The 19,134-nt window shown below is 36.2% G+C and overlaps 1 pseudogene; it reads left to right on the top strand.

The window, feature by feature from the left end:
* The first annotated feature begins 9,822 nt into the window (after positions 1–9,822).
* Positions 9,823–10,373, top strand: LOC140847514 (ubiquitin-like FUBI-ribosomal protein eS30 fusion protein; annotated as a pseudogene).
* The last annotated feature ends 8,761 nt before the right edge of the window (positions 10,374–19,134 follow it).

A 19,134-nucleotide genomic window follows, 5' to 3' on the forward strand; every position in this document is an offset into this window, starting at 1 on the left:
CTATAGGCATAACTGGCTGTACATTAGTAGCTATGATATGATCCTGGTCTTGTCCTTCTGCTATCAGTGGCCTCTGCTAACATGGAATAGGTTCACTCTGTGGCTTCAGCATGAGCTGAGTTTATGGTTCATACTAATTCTTGCCTCTTTTACCCCAGCAGATATCCAAGTGGAAGCTATGTTTACCTTACCCACTGCTACCAGTAATCCCCTCCACCTCATTCTCTGGGTTACTGTTCCTTCACACTGAGTCCTCTTTCAAGGTCTTTCTAACAGTGGCAGTGAACTGGAGGATTGGTACCTCTGTAACCTCTTATCCAGAAACACTCTTCTGCCCGATCAAATTTTCTATTAATCTCACCCACTGATTTATTTATTTTAATCCCAAACACTAAAGCCATCATAGCTAGAAGTTAAATTTAGTTCTTTTTTATATCTTCCATATTTCTATGTAACTTTTGAATATATAGAGTACAATTATAATAACCATTTTTATTTCTTTGCCTTCTAATTCTAACAGTTGTGTCAGTCCTGGGTCACTTTCAAGTGTATTCTCCTCATTATAGCCTATCATTTTTGTCTCTTTGTATACCTGGTAATCTTTGGTTGAATACCGAAAATGATCAGTTTTACCTTGTGGTGATGATGAATATTTTTGTACAGGCATACCTACCTCAGAGTTACTGCAGGTTCAGTTCCAGACCACGACAATAAAGCAAATAGCACAGGTGAGTCAAATGAATTTTTTGCTTTCCCAGTGCATATAAAAGTTATGTTTACACCATACATATTCTATTACATGTGCAATAGCAGTATGTCTAAAAAATAACATATTTAATAAAAAATAACATTTTAAAAATACTTCATTGCTAAAAAATGCTATCTTCTGAGCTTTCAGCAAATCATAACCACTGATCACAGATCACCATAATGAATCTAATAATAATGGAAAAGTTTGAAATATCAAAAGAATTATCAAAATGTGACACACAGACATGAAGTAAACAAATGCTGTTGGAAAAATGGCACCAATAAACTTGCTTGACACAGGGTTGCCATAAACTTTCAATCTGTAAAAATCGCAGTATCGGTGAAGCACAATAAAGTGCAACAAAACTAGGTATGCCTGTATTTCTACAAATATTGAGTTTTGTTCTGGACCACAGTTAACCTACTTGGAGGGTCTTCATCTTTCAGGGTCTTGCCTTTAAGATTTGTTTTTCTCCAAAAAAATTCATTAATTCTTTTATATCTATTTTTTAGATGATGAAAATAAAATTCCCAGAGAATATGTAAAAGCCATACACCTGGATGTGGTAAATTCTCAAAAATTACCCTTAAATAATTTGAATTCACATCCTTGTGATTCAAAGACACTGTGTGCTACTCTTCATAATTTTCCTGTTTTTAATTAACTCACTTTTTAGCCAGATGAAAAGTCCCTCAAATTTATCTTTCATATTAAATTTGAATATTGTGCTAAACAACAAAATATGGTAATTTTCTTACCTCCAACTCTATAACAATTTACTATTTTATCTAGGCTTTCCACTTAACATGAACTATGTATGTTTATATGTAAGAATATGCAACTAAAAACTATGTTGAAAAAAATCTGTTCCTATATTTTATGTTAGGAAGAAATTTTCACTCCACCTGAAATAGCCAGATACATTCTAAATTTTTTATTTATTGGCAGTAAAATCTTGAATACATATTTTCCATTAATAATTAATAAAGCCAAGAACTGACTACACCACCGATAAGTAGTATGAGTTTGAGGTTCCTGACTCAGAGATGATGTTAATTTTTATGTTTATATTTCATTTAGTTTAATTCAGAAAAAAGTTTTCATTTTCTTTTTGTAACTAGAAAAATCCCTATTCTGTATTCAAAACAGCAACAATAAGGACAGAGGCCTACTTTATACAAAGCTAGAAATTATAAAATAACAACACACACCATATACACATGTGTATATGTATACATGTATGTATATGTGTGTGTGTGCGTGCACGTGCGCACGTGTATTCCTTATTGTTGTTTCCAAAATATTATTATAAAGGAAAATATGCCTTATGTGGTATTTCTTCATGAATAAACTCTAATACTCACTCCTCATTTTTGTCACCCAGTATATGAACCCATACCTATGTTATGGAAATCCCCATCTTATGAGGAAGAACCTGTCTCTCATTATAGAGAAACTAAAAATGTCAGCTACTTGATCTCTGAGCATCCCGTAAAGGATTGGGCTAGTATATGACCTTGGCTGTACCAGTTATATCCACTCTGGAGATTGAACTGGATGCTACTAAGAAAAATAATGATTAGAATCTATTCTGGAAATGGGAAACAGAAACTAGTTTCAGTATCAAGAGGAAGCATATCAGTGATTCCTATCACATTTAGCATCTCATGTCATTGACATTTATAGCTCAAGCTGTAATGTCTCTACCCAGGTATTCCAGCAATAGTTTGTTCCATATACCTATTCTATAGTGTGATCTCTTGGCATAAATTAAAGCTTTTAAACTCTAATCCTGGTTTGTGAAACTTCCAGAGGTTCCATAAACTGCCCAATCTCTTTGTAATAGTTTATTTTCTACTTCAGCCAGAATAAGCCATGGTTTCTCCAACATAAAAATTGATACTAGGAGAGACCAGAGACAACAGATCATTAGGCAAATAGGGAAAATTGCCACTTATCTAGCTTGGTTGCCACCAAATGCAACAGATCTCCACTTGGCAATAAGGAACACAACTGTGGTATCCCATGGCACAGAATGAGAAAGTAATTCAAAAAAATTAACCTTGGAGTTTCCTGGGATTTAGTGCACATTAATGACCTGACCAGAGAGAATCAAGTAGTAACTCACTTATAAAAGTATGAAGGTCATGACTACTCCAAGTCTATAGGGTAGCATGATTGCTTCTAAAGGCACTAGAAGATTATCCTTTATCCATTGTATATTCTTGGCTCCCTTGTCAAAGATCAATTTACTATATATACTTGGGTTTATTTCTGCATTCTGTGTCCTGTTCTATTGGCCTATATGATTCAGGTCTATATGATTCTCCCTAGTCAGGTCACTAATGGGCACTACATCCCAGAACACTCCACAGATAATTTTCTTTTTGCCAGCACCATACCATTTTGAGTACCATAGCTCTGCAACATATTTTGAAATCAAAAAGTGTGATGCCTTCAGCTTTGTTCCTCTTTCTCGTAATTCACAATGGTGTTAGGAAAACTAGATATCCACACGCAAAAGAATAAAATTGGGCCCTTATCACACCATACACAAAAATCAACTCAAAATGGATTAAAAAGTTAAACATAAGACCTGAAACTGTAAAACTACTAGGAGAAAGCATAGGGGGAAAACTCCTTAACCTTGATCTTGGCAATGATTTCTTGGATATAACCCCAAAAGCATAGGTAACAAGGGCAAAAACAGGAACATGGAAGTAGATCAAACTAAAAACTTCTGCTAAGCAAAGGAAAGAACAAAACAAAAAGCAACCTATGAAATGGGAGAGTATTTAGAAATCATGTGTCTGAGAAGGGGTTAATATCCAAAACACATGAGGAACTCATGTGACTTAATAGCCAGAAAACAAATAGCACAATTTAAAAATGGGCAAAGGACTTGAACAGACATTTATCCAAAGAAGACATATAAATGAACAACAAATATATGAAATGATGTTCAACATCACTAATCATCAGTGAATTATAAATCTAAACTACAATGAGATGTCATCTCAAACCTGGCATGATGGCTATTATAAAAAGAATAGGTAGTAAGTGTTGGTGAGGGTGGGAACTCCTGTATACTATTGGTGGGAATGTAAAATTGTGCAGCTACTATGGTAAACAATATGGAGTGCCTCAAAATAATAATAAAAATAGAATTACCTCATGATCCAGCAATCCCACCTGTGGGTATATATCCTAAAGATTTGAAATCAAGATCTCAAAAAGATATCTGCACTCTCATGTTCATTGTAGCATTATTCACAATAGCCAGATATGCAAGAAACTAAATTTTCAAAGGATAAATGGATAAAGAAAATGTGGTATACACATACAATGGAATATTATTCAGACTTAAAAAAATAAGGGAATTCTGCCATACACAAGATAGATATACCTGGACGACCTTATGCTAAGTGAAATGAGCCAGTCACAGAAGGACAAATTTTACACAATTATACTTATATGAGATACCCACAATAGTGAAACTCATAGAAACAGAGTAGAATGATAGCTGCCTGGGACTGGAAGGAGAGGGAATTGGGGAGTTGTTGAACAGGTATAAAGTTTCAGTTCATTCAAGATGAGTAAGTTCTAGAGGTCTGCTGTACAATATAATCCCTCTATTCAACACTACTATATTATACACTTAAAACTTTGTTGAGAGTATATTGCATATTGTTTTCTTCCACAAACTTTTTTCATAAATTAGTAAAATTAATTAAAAAATAAAGACACTGGTATATGCCAATATGAGAATGTGATGCTCAAGTCTTAAATTTGCAGCTCAAGGCAAATACTGTTGACTTTCTGTAAATTTTGCAAAAGTCTTATTTCTTGCATCCACAGATTAAGATAGGAAAACACTCAATGTATAATAAGGAAGATTGCCTAGAGAGCTTAGCTGGCAACAGGGCACTGACTGAAAAATTCTATAGTAGGATGAGAATATAATGGTAGGTTCTAATAAGGAATAGCTGAATTTTCAACCCTTAGCTACTCTTCTCAGGAGAAGCAGTCCATTTTTACAGTATATATTGAGATTATTTTTCACCATAATTGGAGGTATGTAATAACTTTGCCAAGAAGAGTTACCTAGATAGTGGTAGCCAATTTTTCCCATCCCAACCTCTTCATCCTTCACTGTATTGATTCTTGGTATCTCCAATGCCACTACTGTCCACTGTTCAGAGTGGAGACTTGTGAAGATGAGATGATAAATGGCATTGTGACTGAAGTCAGCCTCATAGTAGTGCTAGTAGGACCCCAAAATTCTATAGATATTCCATTAGTTTCTTGGTATATCATGAAAGAGATATCAATCAGAAGCACCATCTTGGCTGCACACCTCAGGGAATAATGTTTATTATTAGGACAGACCTGCTTGAAGCCCCAAGAGCTTCCTCTATTTACTATATGTCAAAAGCATGACTACATCCCTAAGAGAATCACAGTGATTAGTTTCACCATCAAAGATTTGACAGATTCAGAGTTGGTGATTTCTATCATACTTCTTTTTAAATTTTCAGTTTGTCTACTGTAGAAACCAAAGTATTCAGGGGTGTAACGAAGGACTGTTATACATTTGATCAGCTAGAGGCAGCAAATCAAGGCCATTGTTCTATATGTGGTGTCCTCACTAGAATACATCAATAAGGTTCTAAAGAATGTGCTTTACTTTCTAAGGAATCAACAGCTATTGACTATGCACGTGCTTTTATTTTTTCACTCCAAAAATCTGTTAACATCAGAACAGTCTGCCTGCAATTCACAAGGCAACAGCATTATTTCACTGCCTTGCCTCAGTTTATTCACATTCTAGGTCACAGCTTAGCTCATAGAAACCTTCACCTTCTGAAATTGCACTCATCCTCTATTTTGATGACATCATGATCAGAAAACCTACAGATCAGTAAATAGACTTTATCCTAAGTATCGTGGCAAAACCCCTGTGAGCTAAAAGTCAAGATATAAATGGCACGAACTAAGTCCATTCCCTATGTTTTAGAAATCCTCCACTTCATGAGGCAAATTGATCTTCCACTCTGGAACCTAAAGATCCCAAGTCCTTGTTTTCTCAGCCTCCTTTGAAATTAGGGCAGTAGCACAGGAACTGAATTCTATCAGTTGGATGCATATGCCCCAGATTTCAAATTAGAAGCTGCCAGTGAGTGAAAAGCAGCAATTGCAAAATCTATTTTGGTCACACAGAAGAATAGTAGTGGAAGCAGCTTCACTTTCCAGAAGCAGCAGCATCTAATGTTCTGTGTTTGTGAGCTCAGCATTACAATCTGCAGAGTAATCAAGTAACCTAGCAATAAGAGCAATCATATCTTTACAGAACAGACTGCAAAATGAGTGTAGACACTTCTCCTGGATACTGGTTTAGGCTCATGGTTCTCTGGACTCTCCAAGCAATTTTATGCACTACTCTATATCGTTACAATAAATTAGTTTTCTTCGTAAAGTTATCAAAGTCAAATCATGTTGCTTAAAATTAAGAGTTCTTTCTGATTCATTCAATAATCATTTAGTGAGCATCTTCAGTTGATCTTATCAGACCCTATAGGAAGCTAGATCAAGAGGACACATACTCTGTTAGTGAATATGCTTGTAGGGAAAATATGACAGGTTTTACAGTACATACAAGAAACTATAACAGAATGGCTAAAAAATTTTTTCCTATGCTCATTGTGATTTCTTCTTTAATTTGTAGATTGTTAAAATAAAATGTTTAATTTCTCAACATTTGATATATTTTTAAATCACTTTTGAAACTGATTTCTAATTCAACATCTCAATGGTCAAACAACATTGTTTTTATACTTCAATCTTTGAAATATGTTGAGACTTGCTTTATGTGCAACCATATATGAATTTTGTAATACAGTGTCAGTGTATATGTACTTGAAAAAAGTGTGATTTCTGTCATTGTTAAGCAGCGTGTTTTGTATACAGGTACCTCCTACTTTTTAAAAGTTCACATTTTCCACTTCACTTTTACAAAAGACCTGTATTAGTACCTGTTTTTGGTAACTGAAAGAAATCTGAAGAGGATTTTTGCTTTTAGAAAAAACGGTGAAAAACAAAACAGCATTCATTTGTTCTGCAGTGAGTTGTCCTAGAGACACTGGCAATGTTCAAAAAATGTTCCATAAAAGTTGACGGTAATTGCTTCTTCGCTGTACAGCATGTTGCCTTACAAAAGTCTTCATAGGAACACAGTGGAGACCTGTATTTCAATTTGATGAAGTTGGATATTTGTGTTAAAATCTTCTACACATTTTTGGCTTATTGTTCTACTTACTACTGAGAAAGTGTGTTAAAATTTCACACTATGATTGTAGATTTACCATATATATATTCTTTTTTTCTGTCAATTTTTGCTATGTGAATTTTTAGGAACATGATTATTTGTATAGAATTTTAGATTTATTACATGGTTTTGAAATATTGATCTTCAAATCATTATGGAATGTGAAACAAATTCTATAATCTGATTCTATTCATCTGAATTAAGAATTTTAAAAGGTTGTTGAACATAAGGTTAATATTTTCAAAATTCAATTATATTTGTATAGATCAACAGCAAACAGGAAATTACATTCAGAAAATAATGCTTGATGGTAACATCTAAAAAGTGAAATATATCAGAACAAATCAGATGAGAAATATGAAGATCTCTCTATATAAAATTGTGAAACATTACTGACAATAACTAAAGAATAGCTAATTAAATTATGGAATGTACTATCCTTAGACTAAGGGACTCGACTTATTAAAAGAAATCACTACTCCACAAACTAATCTCAGTTTCAATGTAACCAAGACCCATTAGTTTGTTTTCGTTTTTGTGTTTGGTTGTTTTATTTTTTGTGTATATTTGTTTGCTTGTTTTGTTTTTTGTTTATTTGTGGAAATCAAAAATGGTTTTAGAAGCACTGGGAAAGCTGTCCCCCTACAACTTAAAATTGCTACTCTCTTCTTCACTGATGCCTGAAATCTCACATTTAGATATGCAGTCTGTGACTTAATGGGTTTATGAAAAGAGCAGAAGTACAAAGAAAGCAGCACTGATTTTATATTTTGCAAATTTTTTTTTTTACCTCTTGTTCCCCTTCACATATTTTGTCTATCCCCCCAACCTGCTCCCTTCTGGGAAACCCCAATTTGTTCTGTATTTACGAGTCTGTTTCTAGGTTTTGTTTTGTTTTTTGGATTCTACATATAAGTGAAATCATACGGTATTTATCCTTCTCTGTCTGACTTATTTCACTTAGCATAATACCTTCTAAATCCATCCATGTGTCACAAATGGCAAGAATTTATTCATTTTTAAGACTACATAATAGTCCATTATATATATATATATACCACTTCTACTTTAACCATTAATCTATCATTGGACACTTAGGTTGCTTCCATATCTTGCCTATTGCAAATACTGCTGCAATAAACACAGGAGTACATACATTTTTTTGAATTAGTGTCTTCATTTCCTTTGGATACATACCCACCACAAGTGGAATTACAGGATCGTTTTGCATTTCTACTTTGAATTTTTTGATGAACCTCCATGTTGTTTTCCATAGTGGTTTACATTCCCACCAAGAGTGCACAAGGGTTCCCTTTTTTCCACATCCTCACCAACACTTATTTTTGTATTTTGTAAATTTATTGGGTTACATACAAACTTTTCTTGAAATATGGAATATGCTATTTTAAAAATCTGGATACCACTGACTGATGCATAAAGAATATTTTGAAATGTATTGGTTAATAAGGTAATAATAATAACAATATCTAATGCACACTGAGCATTTATTAAATACCAAGCACTGTTGAAAGCTTAAGATGCACTAACTCATTTCATGCTAACATCAATTCAATGATCAATATCTCCATATTATAGATGTAGAAACCAAGGCACAGAACAATTAAATAACTTCCCCAATTAGTATATGAAGGAACCATAATCAAAATCATGTTGTTTAACTGCAGTATGCTTACTCTTATCCACAACCATAATTCATTTTCTTGGAACCACCTGAGGATAGGGTAATGGAGAATCTTGAAAACCAAAAAGACAAAGCACACTAAAAGGAGTTTCTGATCAGAAAAGCAGCAATACAAAAATAGCATTAAAAAATATTCATCTGGTAATGAATACTGAATAAATTAAATAATATCAGAACCTAGGTTTAGATATTAAGGTTCATTTATTCACTGAGCTAGTCACCATTCTTTCTGCTTAGGTAACATTAATGAGCAAAGCAAATATACAAAATTTGGTCCTCTTAGTCTGGTGGACTGAAAGACTAGAATAGTTATCTGGATTTAACTTAAGGGCATGGCCTAGGAGAGTAGCAATGAGTCTGCGGAATAAAGAATAAGTAGAAAAATATTCAAATAACTTTTCATATCTAAAGACTGGAGGAGGTAGAAGGGTGAAACTTCAGAAAATGGATTAGATTTGGGGAAAAAATGATTATGAATAGAGGAATAGTAACACATCCACCTGTAAATATTTAGAAGGCAGTTAGCAATATAATGCTGAAGTATCAGTGAGAGTTCACTGTATAAATAACAGAACCACTTGCCACTGAAATAATATCCAACCCAATGGCAGATTTTAGTTAGAACCACAAGGTTAATGTCCTTCTTATGTAGAAGAACCATCAGGCAAAATATAGAAGTTTGATGAATTCCCAAAACAATGCAATGGGAAGAATCAAAAAGAAGCACACAGGGTAACAAACTGATTTGTTGAAGATATAAGAACAGCCACACAATTTAAAGGAAAAGATATTAGTCAACAGTGAGCAGCAAAATATCAAAAACAATTAAGATTTTAAAGTAACTGAAACAGAAGAAAAACCTTTGAATTTGAGAATTATAAAGCCATTTACTGATGCTGAAAAGAAAATCTTGGGAGAATGTAGAATGAAGACAGGGTGAAGAGAGAATGTAGACAGTGCACACGTCACTTGTTTTACACATATAGCAAAAGGAAGGGGAGGAGTGGACTATTAGGAAGAAGGGCATCCTTCTCTTTGGTAGCAATGGCATCAAGAACACTAAAGGATTCTGAAATCACAAATGAGTTGATGGTTAGAGAGAAGTTTACTAAGCTTTTTAAAAACTGTGTTTTAGCTCTTTCTCAACTCCATCTTCATGGTAGTGGCAGCAGTGGCCACAGTTCAGTCACTGACATACAGCTCTTTGTCCATGCCCAGGAGCTATACACACTTGAGGCGACCAGCCGGAAGACAAGTCACCCTGATCAAGGCTCATGTAAGTCTTGCTAGAGGGCATTGCCCCAGAAGACCAAGTTGTGTTCCTGGTAGGCACACCCCTAGAGGATGAGGCTACTCTGGTCCAGTGTGGGGTGTAGGCTCTGACTATTCTAGAAGCAGCTGGCTACATGCTTGGAGGTAAAGTCCATGGTTCCTTGGCCCATCCTGGAAAAGTAAGGGACATGACTCCCAAGGTGGTCAAACAGGAGAAAAAAGAGAAAACAGGCTGGGCCATTCAGTGAATGCAGTACAACCACCCCTTCATCAAAGTTGTGCCCACCTTTGGTAAGAAGAAGGGCCCCAATGCCAACTCTTAAATCCTTTGTAATCCTGACTTTCTCTAATAAAGCCACTTAGCGCAGTCCAAAAAGAAAGTTGTGCTTAAAGTAGCTTATGGATATCCCAACTAATAACCTGCCACTTGTTTCTAACAATGCTTGCTTATTTCCCCAGCAGTTTTCTCTTAATCTATTATCTTTTACTTCCTCGACTTAGCCTTGTTAAGCTGGAGGAAGGAAAAACAAAGACATGCAAACAGAACAGAGAGATTCCATAGGGGGAGAACAGACCAGACCCCAAGGTCTGTGCCTTATATGGAAAGGAGATAGCTCTTCCTGAATTCCATCCTTCTGATGTGCCAACTAAGACCCGGATGTCAGCCTCCTCCCTCTTGGAAGGAAAAAAGTTTCTAGTTGTCTATTATGTCACCTTTAGCCAATCATACCTCTCCACACCCCCGAGGATACCTTACCCACTCCTCTCCCTCCTAATCCCTTATAAGTCCCCACCTCCCTGACCAGGTGTGACTTCCCGGGCCTGTAGTACCCAGACCGTGGAACATCACCTGGGAGTGGCATTCAAATAAACTACCTGGCCCTTTGTTGCCTCTCTTCACCTGCTTATTTCAGCCTAAATTTATCTTACAAGCCTTACAATAACATTTTAGTGCAGGGGAATGTAACAATGTTTGACTCATTTGTAATTCCACCTTTTTGATCACTTTCCCACATGAAACTCAGGATTAATTAAACAGAAAGAAGAGTAACAAATAAGAAAGCCTTCTTTTAAAAAGACAAAATTCCTCTGTTCTGAAAGATAGAAATGAATCAGCAACTCCACTCCAAAACTACTAGAACAAATATCTGAATTCAGTAAAGTTGCAGGATCCAGAATTAATACACAGAAATCTGTTGCTTTCCTATACACCAATGATGAACTAGCAAAAAGAGAAGTCAGGAAAAAAATTCCATTCACAATTGCATCAAAAAGAATAAAATACCTAGGAATAAACCTAACCAAGGAAGTGAAAGACCTATACCCTGAAAACTACAACACCCTCTTAAGAGAAATTAATGAGGACACTAACAAATGGAAATTCATCCCATGCTCTTGGATAGGAAGAATTGATATTGACAAAATGGCCATCCTGCTTAAAGCAATACACAGGTTCAATGCAATCTGTATCGAAATACCAACAGCATTTTTCAAAGAACTGGAACAAATAGTTCTAAAATTCATATGGAATCAGAAAAGACCCCAAATAGCCAAAACAATCCTGAGAAGGAAGAATAAAGCAGGGGGATCTCGATCTCGCTGCCCAACTTCAAGCTCTACTACAAAACCACAGTAATCAAGACAATTTGGTACTATTACAAGAACAGACCCATAGACTAGTGGAACAGAAGAGAGACTCCAGATATTAACCCAAGCATATACAGTCAATTAATATACGATAAAGGAGCCATGGATATACAATGCAGAAATGACAGCCTCTTCAACAGCTGGTATTGGCAAAACTGGACAGCTACATGTAAGAGAATGAAACTGGATCATTGTCTAACCCCATACACAAAAGTAAATTCAAAATGGCTCAAAGACCTGAATGTAAGTCATGAAACCATAAAACTCCTAGAGAAAAACACAGGCAAAAATCACTTGGACATAAACATGAGCAACTTCTTCATGATATCCCCCCAGGCAAGGGAAACAAAAGCAAAAATGAACAAGTGGGACTATATCAAGCTGAAAAGCTTCTGTACAACAAAGGACACCATCATTAGAACAAAAAGGCATCCTACAGTATGGGAGAATATATTCATAAATGACATATCTGATAAAGGGTTGACATCCAAAATACATAAAGAGATCACTCACCTCAACAAACAAAAAGCAAATAATCCAATTAAAATATGGGCAGAGGATCTGAACAGACACTTCTCCAAAGAAGAAATTCAGATGGCCAAAAGACACATGAAAAGATGTTCCACATCACTAATAATCAGAGAAATGCTAATTAAAACCACAATGCAATGAGATATCACCTCACACCAGTAAGGATGGCTACCATCCAAAAGACAAACAACAACAAATGTTGGCGAGGATGTGGAGAAAGGGGAAACCCTCCTACAATGCTAGTAGGAATGTAAGCTAGTTCAACCATTGTGGAAAGCAATATGGAGGTTCCTCAAAAATCTAAAAATAGAAATACCATTTGACCCAGGAATTTCACTCCTAGGAATTTCCCCTGAGAATGCAGCAGCCCAGTTTGAAAAAGACATATGCACCTCTATGTTAATCACAGCACTATTTACAATAGCCAGGAAATGGAAGCAACCTAAGTGTCCATCAGTAGATGAATGGATAAAGAAGATGTGGTACATATACACAATGGAATATTATTCAGCCATAAGAAGAAAATAAATCCTACCATTTGCAACAACATGGATGGAGCTAGAGGGTATTATGCTCGGTGAAGTAAGCCAGGCAGAGAACGACAAGTATCAAATGATTTCACTCATCTGTGGAACATAAGAACAAAGCAAAAACAGAAGGAACAAAACAGCAGCAGACTCACAGAACCCAAGAATGGACTAACAGTTACCAAAGGGAAAGGGACCAGGGAGGATGGGTGGGAAGGGAGGGATAAGGGGGAAAAGGCGGCATTATGATAAGCACACATAACATGTGGGGTGGGGTGCACGGGGAAGTCAGTACAACACAGAGAAGAGAAGTAGTTATTCTATAACATCTTACTAAGCTGATGGACAGTGACTGTAATGGGGTATGTGGTGGGGAGTTGATAATGGGGTGAGTCTAGTAACCGTAATGTTGCTCATGTAATTGTACATTAATGATACCAAAAGAAAAAAAAGAACACTAATGATTGTTGGGGTTTCCTGTATCAAGAGTATAAATTCATGCTGAAATTTTCATAGAACTGCTAGTTTTGACTGAGGAATGGTAACCATCAAGTTTATAACATTTCCCCTGGTGAAGAAAATAACTGCAGTAAAAGATAAATACACTCAAATGTCTACAAAGGAGATGGGGTGGTGTAGTGATTCTGTCCTCCACCAAAGACTTGCTGAGATTCAATTCAGAGGGGGAAGATTGATTTTCTGGCTTAAGTTAAATGAGGCATTGAACAAATGTCAAAAGCATGACATAGACTTAGATTCTTTACTGTCACACCAATAAAGTTACCAACCTTCCATCTGTTTTGGAACAAATGCAAGAAACCCTACTGTGGGCCCTGAACAAAACAGTGACTGTGAATTTACACAGCTCCTTAAACTTGTAAACTGTATACTGCAAGAGAATTTATACCCCATGATTAAAGAGACACATGTACACAGAGATGTTTTGTATCAGCTATAGTTGTATTTTTTAAAAGAAGTATTGTTTTTCACTCTGGAATTTAGATACAATGCCTTATACTTGAAAGATGTTTAAATATTAATACTTACTTATTAAGATTGATATTATATTAGAAAGCCTGAAATTACAGTATTAAGGTAACAGTTTTGAAAAGTTAAAGGAATACATCAATACCATTCTACACTAAACTTCCAGGACTGGAGAGGGAAAATACAAAATATGGCATGAAATTCAAAAGACATGTGAAACTTGTTTGTAAAAGACCACTCTATTGAAGTAAAGTTGACATATAAAAAGCTGTGCATATTTAGTGTATACAACTCAATGAAGTTGAAGATAGGTATAAACCCATGAAACTATCACTACCAACAAGGCCATATATATCCACCCACCTCCCAAAGTGTTCCCCTGCCCTCTTAATTATAATTTTTTGGGTGTAATAAGAACACTTAACATGAAATCTACCCTCTTTAAAAATTTTAACTATACAATACAGTATTATTAGCTGTAGGCACTATGCTATATAGATCTCCAGAATTTGTCTTACATAACTGAAACTTTGTATCCTTAACCATCACCTCATTTTGCCTCCCGCCAGCCCATTGCAACTACCACTCTGTTCTGCTTCTATGAAGTTGACTCTTCTCAGTTCTATATACAAGTGAGATCATCCATTATTTGTCTTTCTGTGAAATATTTGTTCTACCTCTGGATCAGTGAAGGTAACCGTCTATTGTACATAATATAAGACTGAAATATGGACAGAAATGAAAGGACAAAACTTTTTAACTAATACAACAAACTATTATTCTGGTTGAAACCCATTTACAAATACTACTGTGCATTTCAACTGGATGAGACGGACTCATATCAATATTGTTCCCACTGGTTCTCTTATCTAAGACTATGAAAATTTTACCATGTGTAAGAAACACATGAGTTGAGAGTTGGGAGACTTCTTAAAGTACATATTCCTGGCCTCCCTCTGTTTCCAGAAACTCTTAACTAGTTAGTATAAGTTAGGAACCAGGAATCTGCATTTTATGAACTCTGTTGGAGACTCTGACCTGATGTACTAATTCCTCACACAATACTTTAAGAAATTCTGCCGTAAGTAGGGAGATTTTTAGGTTCTGGTTTACATAGAATACACTTGCTTTATGCTTATTGTCCTGTGTAGGTATTAATAGTATCTCTTTTTTTTTCTACAAAAGTTTTCCTGGCTTGGAGATCCACTATGTAGGATCATCTTAGTCTCAGGACACAAGGACATCTATAGGTTACCCACAAGTGTTAAGGTTCTGCTGAGTTTAGGCCAGCTCGGAAAGCACAGCAGTAGCTGAGGTTTTGGAGGGCACAGGGCTAAAACAACCTGATGCTGTTACAGAGGTATCTAACCTTCCAGGGGCACCTAAAATACTGCAGCTTTCTCCTTCAAATCCATTGTGCCAAAGAGACCTCAGTAAACCACTGAAAATTGCTTAAACTGGTCTCATCAGGATCTACCCACACTCCTGGAATTTGACTTGATCTGAGTTAGCCTTTCTTATGTGAAAAAAATCAGAGAAGTCATTTGAATCACAGTATTACATTCTTGTTTTCTGACCTGTTTTCATCACATCTTTAGTTTTTTTCTGCCTTATGAGACAAATTCTTACACACAGGAACCAGGGAATAATTTGGTTTCACCATCCCAGCAATCTTCATCCTGATCCCAAGAAATCCATGAATGCTGTGGAATTAGTGCAGTGAGTATGTTAGTCCAATATCTGTTCCTATCATTATTATGATAAATTCATTGTACTGTTTCAATATGTATTTATTTGTCCTAAATACATAATATTGTTAAAATATCTTCAGATGATTTTGTGACTAATTACTGTATCTGATAAGTCCCATTTTGCCAAATAGTAGGAAAAAATATAAGCACATAATCATTTAAATTCTCACTAAACAGCTCAACATCCCATCTTATTATTTCAAGAATGCCTTTCTCTTCTCTCTAAGCACTATAATAAAGCCAAAAAGCTACCAGGGCACTCTGAGTCATATCAAATGGTAAATAATGGGTGGCTCTCACCCACTGCTCAAGTAGAAATAGATATGACAGGAACATTCTGTGACCACCACTGGCAATTGGTTGTCCAAGGGAAGATGTATATTCCAGTGAACATCTGGGAGATCCAAAAACGTCCTTCGCCTTAAGGCTGTTTTCTCTATCATCCCTGACCAGGTCTTGTAAGTTTGCTGAAGTCCAGCCTCAGTGAGAGTGTGATCAGCCATGAAATATCCCGCTCCAAAACCGATGTTGGGATCCAAAGCTTCAGCTCTTTAATGAATTCACACAACCCTTTCACTAGAGCATAATCCTTTTCCCTAGGAGATCTAAAATGGGCCACTTTCTATCACTTCACTAAACCATTACTCCCATTCTTCCTGTATTACCACTAAAAGCATACCAAATGAAGCCTTTATCCTCTGATACATACTAGCTGGCTGTTACCAAGCCCAGTGCCCTTTTCACCTGTGTGCACAGCAGGATTACATTTCTCTGTTTCCCATAAATGTAGGTTTGGCAATATAACTGTTTTGGCAAACTGAGCATCAGAAGACATGATGTATGCCACTTGTTTTATGTGGTCCTATCTCTCCTCTCTTTCTGTTTGTGCTGTCTAAATATTGATACCCAAGATGAACCTAGAATTCATATTTTAAAGATAAGGAAGCCCTTGGATTGAAGGAGACTGGATACTGAATCACCAGATATAGGAGACTATGTGATCAAAAACACTGACTTTCTTTATTATGTGAATAAAGAACAGATTTTATTGTTTTAAATTGCTGAAATTTTGGCATTTAACTGTTACACATCTATTACTATTTTAACTAACATACAATCTGCAGAGATTTTACTTTAAAGATATTGGACAGGGACAACCATGCTCATTATAAACAAATTTTCTGAACATTGGATCTTGTGGAAAAGAAGGGTTTATAATTTCAGAACTCTCTCTCCAAGAAGTCTACTAATCATCATAAGAAAATCTGTCATACCCTCTCCAAAATCCTTCAAATTCTGTCAGTCACCAGCTTGTCTTGGGGAAAAAAATCAATTCATACCAGTACCCTAATACATACAAATTTATTCAAAGTTTTTACTGAAATCATTGTATTATTTTAATGAACATATGCTAAAAATTTAACTACTCTCTTATAGAGGATGCCATTTTAAAACTTAAAGCATTGAAAAATGATCCTTGTTCTCAAAATACAAAAATCCATGAAACCCATAGATTTTTAGAATATATTTTATGCTAATATAATCACAGTATTTTAAAAATTTAATTTTGCATAGTCATATTCTTGGTAGCACCTTCTTTTCTTCCCTGCTTCCAATGGAGCCCCTGAGGGATCACTAAAGAGACATTTGTTTCAGCTGAGTACAGTCTGAAATAGTAATGTTAAGTAGAACGATAGACATGAGCAGCTGGGGAAGATAAAGATAAGGTTCAAGGAAAAAACCGCCCACTTCTGGATCCCATGGAAAGACAACAAACACTTTGCAAGAAGATAACTTCATTGCCTATGGGGACCAGGCCAAACTGGTCCCAACCAGGTCCCAGTTCAGGCACAACTAAACAAAACTTAAGAGCAGCCCAAACCACATCTCTATGATAATCTCATTTAAATAAAATTATGGTTTTGCTCCCCCACCCCATGGGCTTTCCAGTGTGCATTTTGGGAAGACATGCGCACCAGGAGGAATGGGTGTATAAGTAGGGCTGGCTGTCAATCAAATGACCCCCACCCTGTCAATCAAACAGCTGCCTCCCAGCTAGGACATGATAAATAGACCCTCCCCTAAAAGTTCAGGGCCTTTGTCTACCTTGACTCTGGCCTTCTTCCCCTGTACTATATTCAAATAAAACTTTCACCTGCTTTGCTATTATGTCTCTGCCTTTCAATTCTTTGTTTCAGCAGGGACAAGACACTAAGAGAACAAACTTGACCCTTAACAATAACAGTGATAGTAGTTAATGCAACTCTTATTTGGCTCTAGACACTAACAATCCTGAGCACCAAACATAGCTAAACATACTTAATCTCTTCCAAAACTGCATGAGGAAAGTACTATTACTATCTCCACTGTAGATGAGAAAAGAGAAGCACAAGGTCAGACAACCATCAAATATCAGGGATGAGATGCAAACCCAGGCCCTCTGACTGCACGGTCTGTGTTCTTGCCCATTTAGAGGACGTTACTTCTTCAGTTTCAAAGTCATTATGCACTGTAAACATATTATATCTAAGTAGAAAACAAGGACAAGAGATTCAGTGACTTTCTCAAAGTCACAGTGCAATACTGTTAGGCAGGAAAATATATATGAGTCGGGTGGAAAGAAAAAAAGACCAGGAAAGTCCACTAAAAAGACCCAGAGTGAATCAATTAAAGCTCAAAAAGCCAGGAGCAACTGGGCTCGGAATGTTTGAATGTTCCCCAGATAAAGGAAGGTACCTCAGCATAGTCCATGTCTTACTATGTTAATCATACAGTCTCAGCTTAGATTTTACCTTTACCTATATGCTGTTTTTCTTCTCCTTATGGCCCTAATCAAGTAGTTTATAACCTAGGTAACTAATTTAGCATGCAGGCCCAGCCATAAACAACACAGTAAAAGACAGATGGGATTCCATCTTAAAGACTGCATTTTAATACTGAGGAAGTTAAGAAATAAGATTCTTAACTTACTCTTTAGCAAACAGACAATAACTCAGCCCACCTTGTGGGCTGGGCAGACAGCCTTGTTTGATATGCTCCCAGACCAAGACTGGAGAAATCAGGGCACGAAATTGCTTGTGTTCAGTTAATTCTAAGTATTCAAAGACCACTTAACAGGTCTGCACCCCCAGGCCTTAGTCACATTCCAGAAGAATCCTTAAAAGGGGAACCCCCAACCTTTTGGGGCGCTCCTCTCTCTGAGGACGCCTGCACTTTCTGAGTGCGAAACTTTAACTTTTCCCAACCTTTCAGTGTGTACCTTTTAATCTTTAACTTTCTCCAACTTTTCAGGGTGCCTCTCCTCACTGAGGTGGCCTGTACTTTTTCTCTCTTTAAGTAACTTTAAATAAAACTTTTACTCTGCTTCACTACTGTGTCTCTACCCTTCAATTCTTTGCCATGGTGGAGACAAGGACCGAGGAAAATACACAATGCTCCCCCAACAATGTGATAGCAGAATTAGACCTAAAACCCCATTTGGAAACACACAGTGCAATATTGTGTCATTTGAACCACCATGCAATTGAACTGTGGGCTTTGGCAGTTTTAATTTGGTTATCCTTGTTATTTCTTATTTTATTAAATAAAAGGCTTTTGTTTTCCAATCTTCAACTTTTTTTTTTTAAGTGCTTTTGTTAGGC

The sequence above is a fragment of the Manis javanica genome, chromosome X (assembly GCF_040802235.1).
Source record: "Manis javanica isolate MJ-LG chromosome X, MJ_LKY, whole genome shotgun sequence".
NCBI lineage: Eukaryota > Metazoa > Chordata > Mammalia > Pholidota > Manidae > Manis > Manis javanica.